This window comes from Crassostrea angulata, chromosome 4 (assembly GCF_025612915.1).
Source record: "Crassostrea angulata isolate pt1a10 chromosome 4, ASM2561291v2, whole genome shotgun sequence".
Classification (NCBI taxonomy): Eukaryota; Metazoa; Mollusca; class Bivalvia; order Ostreida; family Ostreidae; genus Magallana; species Magallana angulata.
In genome coordinates this window covers 24414957-24422456 of record NC_069114.1, presented here as the reverse complement: position 1 = coordinate 24422456, position 7500 = coordinate 24414957, and the positions used below count along the sequence as shown (strand labels likewise).

The 7500-nt window shown below is 34.8% G+C and overlaps 1 protein-coding gene and 1 pseudogene across 1 annotated transcript in view; both read right to left on the bottom strand.

Moving 5' to 3' along the window:
* LOC128180255 (eukaryotic translation initiation factor 3 subunit A-like) overlaps positions 1 to 7500 on the bottom strand; it is a 101226-nt gene that overhangs the window by 25562 nt on the left and 68164 nt on the right. The gene's annotated exons all lie outside the window — the stretch shown is intronic.
* Positions 1462 to 7500, bottom strand: part of LOC128180271 (pre-mRNA-splicing factor CWC22 homolog) — a 19943-nt pseudogene continuing 13904 nt past the window's right edge.

Genomic DNA, 7500 nt, shown 5'->3' with positions numbered 1-7500 from the left:
CCTGTAAGAGTTATTTCCCTCTCCAAACACCATTGCCAAATCTGACTTGCAAGATTTATCAACTTCTTTGATTTTGTACCCCCCATGTTGTTTATGTATGCTATCGCTACTTTGTTGTAATAGTACGTGCTTTTTTAAAATTTTCGACTGAAAACACTGAATTGCTAAAAATGCTTCTTTGAGCTCTAACTCGTTTATGTGCTGATTTCTTTCGTTTTCCATCCAAAGACCGCCCGTTTTTGTATTTTGACAAATTGCACTCCAACCTTTCAGGCTTGCATCTGATTTAACAACAATGTTTGGTTGGGGACGGACTAAAGCTCTCCCGTTCCATTTGCTTAGTTTTGAAGACCACCATATTAGTTCTTGTTTCGAATCCTCGTCTAATTGAACATGATGGTCGTAATTCCCTCCGGTATGCAGGGCTTTTGTTTTAAATAACTGCAGACTTCTGTAATGAAGAGGTGAGGGTAGAACCGCCTGATTTGTAGCCGTCAGACGCCCTATTAATTGGGCTAGATCCCGAGCAGAGACAGACTGACGACTCGCAAGATCTAAGCAATTCTGCTTTATATTTATCACCTTTTCTTTTGGGAGAGAGAGGGTCATTGTTTCTGAGTTTACAGTGAATCCCAGAAATTCCGTTACATGTGAGGGGACTAGAACTGACTTTTCCTGATTGATCAAAAACCCTAGATTCTCTCAGAGATAGACAGCTGTTGACAGATCTGATTGAATGCCTGTGAGAGATTGGTTCATAATCAGAATGTCGTCTAGATAAATTACCAGCCGTATACCCAGACGACGTAAAATTGCAATTGGAATTTTCATAATTTTTGTAAACACACGCGGTGCTATTGCAATTCCGAATGGAAGGGATGTAAACTCCATTACTTTGTTTTTCAAAAAAATTTCAGAAATTTTCGAAATTTCTCTGCCACGTTTATTGTCAGGTACGCATCTTTTAAATCTAGTTTTACTAACCAATCTCCCTCTTCCATGAGATCTCTTAACAGCTGTATCCCCTCCATTATGAAATGTTCGTAAGGGAGAAAACTGTTCAGATTTTTTAGATTTATTACAGGCCTTAACTCGCCCCCCTTCTCTGGTACCAAAAATACGCTGCTGTAAATGGAATCGCTTGTGGGAGTTTTCCCCCCACCGCATTTTTCAACACTAAATTCTCTATTTCGGAATCTATCAAAACCTGTTCCTCTGATTTGAATTTCGACGGAATCGGAATTTTTCCCTGGAAAGGATTTGATAATAGGGGAATTTCTATCCCTTTGATTGATTGAAGGATCCAAGGATCCCGTGTAATTACTTTCCAGTTCTGATAGAAATGTTTTACACGTCCCCAAACTGGTACTGACTGGGGAATTTCTACAGCATTGAAAAACAGGAATTTTGATAGATTCCGATCGATCTCTGTTAATTCTACCCGTTTTAGACTCACCTGATTCACTGAGTGACTGATTTCTTGGGAGGCACTGTATATTTCTGGTTTGCTCCCTGACCCTTGAATTGTGGGTACTGTGTGTATCTCTGATTCTGAGTGAACTGCCTCCTGTCTGTCTGCGACCCCCATACTGGAGGCTTGATGAGGGTCTCTGTAGAAAAAACTGGCGGTTTCTGTCAGAAAACTGTCTTGTTTGTGACCAAACTTTCTTATCACTGCCATTAGACAATAGCTGTTTTAATTAGGGTCTTCCGTCTTCAGCGGAAGACCCTTCTATTATTCTTCGGTTTCTTTTTCACTTTTCTTATTATTATTAAGGTCTTCCGTTTCCAACGGAAGACCTTATTGTTATTGCTTTGTTTCTTTTTCCCTATTTAAGGTCTTCCGTTTCCAACGGAAGACCTTCTTGTTATTCTTCGGTTTCTTTTTCCCTATTATTAAGGTCTTCCGTTTCCAACGGAAGACCTTATTGTTATTGCTTTGTTTCTTTTTCCCTATTCTTCTATATTATTATTTTTTTTTTTTTCTTACAAATTTTGTGCACGCGAGATCTCGAGAATTACTCAATTGATTTTCATGAAACTTTAGGATCTAATAGAAAATGATATGAACTGTATTGCAAATTTTTTTTATTGATGATGTCACTTCCGGTTTTGAGATATAGTCGTTTTATCGATTTTTAGAGGGGTATTTTGTCGGATGTACTCCTCTTAAACTATAGCAGATATAAACTTGAAATTTTCAGCGATGGTAGACGGAAGACTGAAATTGTGCATGAAGGTTTAAAATCATTTTGATCGCAAAAAGTGTCGAAGCTCGCCTGGACCCGAAAATTGAGATTAAAAAAACGTCGTAATTTTTTGTGGTTTTCTTTAATTATCTCTTTTCTAAAAAATATTTTGTTAAGACATGTAATGTAAAAATAGTTTCTATTTACAAGACCTTTCTTTTAAAATCAAGAAAAAGGGGCTGGCCCCTCAAATTAGGGAACCAAAGGGCTCTAAAATCTTTAATCTGTAGCCCTTTACTGAACAATATTTTGTGAAATGTTATAGAAGCAAATATGTTTATCTCACAGTTATGTATCAAAACAATGTAATGATTTTTCCATGTGTTACGTAATTAAGGGTTTTTAGGGGCCAAAAGTCCAAAATTTTGATCACCCATATCTCAGAAAGGAAAAATATTTTGAAATGCAGTACAGAAGAAAAGTTGTTCAAACTGATGTTCTTAACAATATGCAACCCTCATAATTTCGTAAAACGGCCCCTGTAAGGAAATAAGGGATCGGCCCCTAAAACCTTTTTTCTCATATATCTCCAGAACGGTAACAAATTTCTAAACACTTGTTGAACAAAATGTGTTTAGAATTAAGTGACCTTTCATTTGATATAAAGAAAAAGGGGCTGGCCCCTTTAATTAGGGAACCAAAGCGCTCTAAAGTCTTTTATTTATAGCCCTTTACTGAGGGATATTTTGTAAAATGTTATAGAAGCAAATATGTTTATCTCACAGTTATGTATCTACGCAATGTAATGATTTTATCATGTATTATGTAATTAAGGGTTTTTAGGGGCCAAAAGTCCAAAATTCTGATCACCCATATCTCAGAAAGGAAAAATATTTTGAAATGCAGTACAGAAGAAAAGTTGTTCAAACTGATGTTTTTAACAATATGCAACCCTCAAAATTTCGTTAAACGGCCCCTATAAGGAGATAGGGGATCGGCCCTTTATAACCTTCTTTCTCATATATCTCCAGAACGGTAACAAATTCCTAAACACTTGTTGAACAAAATGTGTTTAGAATTAAGTGAACTTTTATTTGATATCAAGAAAAAGGGGCTGGCCCCTTAAATTAGGGGATCAAAAGACTCTAAAGTCTTTTATCTATAGCCTCTTACTGAGGGATATTTTGTAAAATGTTATAGAGGCAAATATGTTTATCTCATAGTTATGAATCCAAGCAATGTAATAATGTTATCATGTGTTATGTAATTAGGGGTTTTTAGGGGTCAAAAGTCCAAAATTTGATCACCCATATCTCAGAAAGGAAAAATATTTTGAAATGCAGCACAGAAGAAAAGTTGTTGAAAATGATGTTCTTAACAATACGCAACCTTCAAAATTTCGTTAAACAGTCCCTATATGGAGATAAGGGATCGGCCCCTAATACCTTTCTTCCCATTTATCTTAAGAACGGTAACGAATTTCTAAACATTTGTTGACAAAATGTGTTCAGAATGAAATGACCTTCCATTTGATTTCAAGAAAAAGGGGCTGGCTCCTTAAATTAGGGGATCAAAGGGCTCTAAATTCTTTAATCTATAGCCTTTTACTAAGAGCTATTTTGTGAAAAGTTATTTAAGCTGAATTAGGTATAATACGTTTATATATCCTAACAATATAATGATTTTCTCTTGCGGTACGTATTAAGGTATCACACCGGTAATTGTTTTCACTATATAACACTATAGAGGGGAAAAAATTCTTAAAAATCAGTTTGTATTTTTCATGACAAAATATTCGGAGGAAATGTTATTTGTTACCTATCTCATCAGCTAACACCATAAAAAGGGCAAGCGATACTGCATTTTCTCAAAATATCTAGCTCCAAACAGGTCTACCCTCAAAACCACGTGTTTTCCATTTGTATGTAAACAGACTGCACACTCCACAGGAAGCTGCTGCATGAGCCCTGAAAGAAGTAGTCCCTGTGAAAAAAAATCATCACCTAACAAAATACATGAAATATCCTACTCAGTGGTACAAAAAATTTTAAAACTGAGTAAAGGAAAATGTAAAAATGCAGTCAAGGAAAAAAATAATTCTGAAGTATATATGGAACTACAATTGACTAAGTTCATTTTGATTGGCCGATTACCGGTGTGATACCTTGAAGAGACTCTAAAGATGTCAGATCCCTTTCAAATTTGCACCTGAGAATTCCCAATCAACTGTCACCAATTTCCTAAAACCCTGTCCCCAAGCTCCCAATATTTCATTAGCTATTGAGGATTTATCTCCCTTACTCAGACTGAAGAAAATAGCACAGATGAAACACATTTGGAGCCTCACACCATGCATGACCTGAAGCCAATTTTCATCCTTAAAACAACAAGATACAAAATCATCTTGGTACCAAATCAGAGCATATACATTTTTCTTTACATCAAAATAAAAATATTCCATTAGAGTCACTTCATTATGCAATCATTGCATAACAAAGAAGAAATTTACCCCTATTGTTCACACATTTCATAACTATATTGTGAATTATCAGGTCATAAATGAAATCTGTATCTGGTAAATTTATATATCAGGTAAAGCCTGTTTACTTGCCTACACACTGCCATACTCACTTTTATCTAAAAGCAGCATGGTAACACAGGACAGCCCAAATGATATCAGCATGTAATGGAGCTCAGATCTGCTCTGACAACCATAAATCTTGCCTTTGATGATAAGAAATGTAAAAGAAACAACTGGGATGCAACTTCATTCTGTGATTTATGTAACATTCTATCTGTAGAGCAAAAGTAGCCATGAAATTTCAATTGGACACACTTAATTATACCCCTCATCAAGCCATCCCTATAGAATTTGAAGAGAATTACTGATCAATGATGATTGACACATGTTAGATAATTTACAGCAAGAGCAATAAGCATATACATGCAGTAATTCAATAAGGCAATGCATTTCTGATGCATATTTACAAGAGAAATCACATAAGTGCATGCCATATCACAATACTAAAAAAAGAATCATACCAACCCCCATAGTTGTGGATAAGGGTGGGGCATCTATATTGTACCCATACATGTTACATGATATGATTTCATTCAAATTTTGATTTTCATTACTTAGAATAGGACAGGTGTGCTGAGGTTACCATATAAAAAATAGTAATATCTCCTTCTAAACATTTTAACAATGACTAATGTTTCAATATCTTAGGTCATTCAAACATAAATATCAGTATTTGTATTTTGTAAATAAGGAACTCCCCTTAAAATGTGGGAAGAAACTGATTTTTTGGCTATAATGCATAAAAACATTTTCTGGTAAACTGAAATTCATCAGTTTTTAAGGATGAAAACCATGAAAAGCTCCTAGATTATATCATGATGATATTATATATACTTGACTCATAATGACCTTCTCAACTAAATGCATGAAACCTCTTTTCTACACAAAATATGCATCTGTGTGATCTTGTAAATGGTGTTAAAACATGTTTTTTGCCTTAAACTATTACAAATGGGTAATTCAGTGTAAAATAAACATAAACATAGCACATATTTGCCCAAATCCCTAAATTCCTTGAATCAGGACTATGTAGGAAATGAAATTAAATCTCACATAAGGTGAGCAGAAATCAAAGAAATTAAAGTTTTTGTCAAAATAATCCTTCGATAGACTGTTCATCTTCTTCTTCGCAATGTTTCGCACTTGTCGCTTAATTCTGACACTTGCACGTAAACTCAAAATTGGTCATTCGATGAAAAACTAGTCGCTGCGTGCTCTTACGACAAAGTCTGAGGGCATCAAATATGACTGCGACAACTGATCTGCACACTTTTACAGCATCTAGAACACAGAAACCAATATTCTAAGCTCCAGTGACTTCATATCATCCATTTTTAAAGGTTTTTATTATTATATATTAAAAATCACATGTTTTCCACACCAAAAATCATCATTTTTCATATTTTTTTCATTACAAAATTTTAAAAGCATTTTTCTATCTTCAGACTACAGAAACTAATTTCTGTTAACAAGATTTGACATAAAATACTGAAAACTGGCACCTGCATGCATTTTTTCAATTTGACACACAGCCCTTCAAGGTATCACACCGGTAATTGTTTTCACTATATAACACTATAGAGGGGAAAAAATTCTTAAAAATCAGTTTGTATTTTTCATGACAAAATATTCGGAGGAAATGTTATTTGTTACCTATCTCATCAGCTAACACCATAAAAAGGGCAAGCGATACTGCATTTTCTCAAAATATCTAGCTCCAAACAGGTCTACCCTCAAAACCACGTGTTTTCCATTTGTATGTAAACAGACTGCACACTCCACAGGAAGCTGCTGCATGAGCCCTGAAAGAAGTAGTCCCTGTGAAAAAAAATCATCACCTAACAAAATACATGAAATATCCTACTCAGTGGTACAAAAAATTTTAAAACTGAGTAAAGGAAAATGTAAAAATGCAGTCAAGGAAAAAAATAATTCTGAAGTATATATGGAACTACAATTGACTAAGTTCATTTTGATTGGCCGATTACCGGTGTGATACCTTAAGGGTTCTTTAGGAGCCAGAGGTAAACAAGTTTAATCTTTTCTATCTTAATTTGAAGAAATGCAAGTCTTTAAAAAGGCAATATAAGAGAAGTTATAAGATGTGATACAATACAGCATTAGTTCTCCACTCTTTTTTCCATATCATGTTTTTTTTTTTCGAAAATCAAAGTCGATGATGTCAAATTTCCTTCTAAAAACCGGACGGAAGACCTCCTCGTTGCTCGCAACGAGATCGTGTCTAGTTATTATTATTTTTTTTCTTCCTTTTTTTGTGCACGCGATTTCTCAGAAACGGCTCGGCCGATCTCAATGAAATTTTAGGATGTGATAGATAGTGGTCTGAACTTGATTGGAAATTTTTTGCATTGATGACGTCACATCCGTTTTAGAGATATTGAGATTTTTCTAATTTTTATATGGGTATTTTGTCTTCTGTTGTTCTCCTAAAGTATAAGAGATATTAAGCTCAAATTTTTACGGTAGGTAAAGGAAAGATTGAAGTTTTGCATGATTGTTGTTTTGTATGTTTAGCACTACTGGCGCCAAAGCTCGCTATGGCTCGAAAATTGACATTAAAAAAGCGTCGTGAATTTTTGTGCTTTTCTCTCTTTATCTCTTTTCTGGAAAATATTTTGTTAAAACATGTAATGTAAAAAAAGTTTATATTTACAAGACCTTTCTGCTGATATCAGGAAAAAGGGGCTGGCCCCTCAAATTAGGGACCTA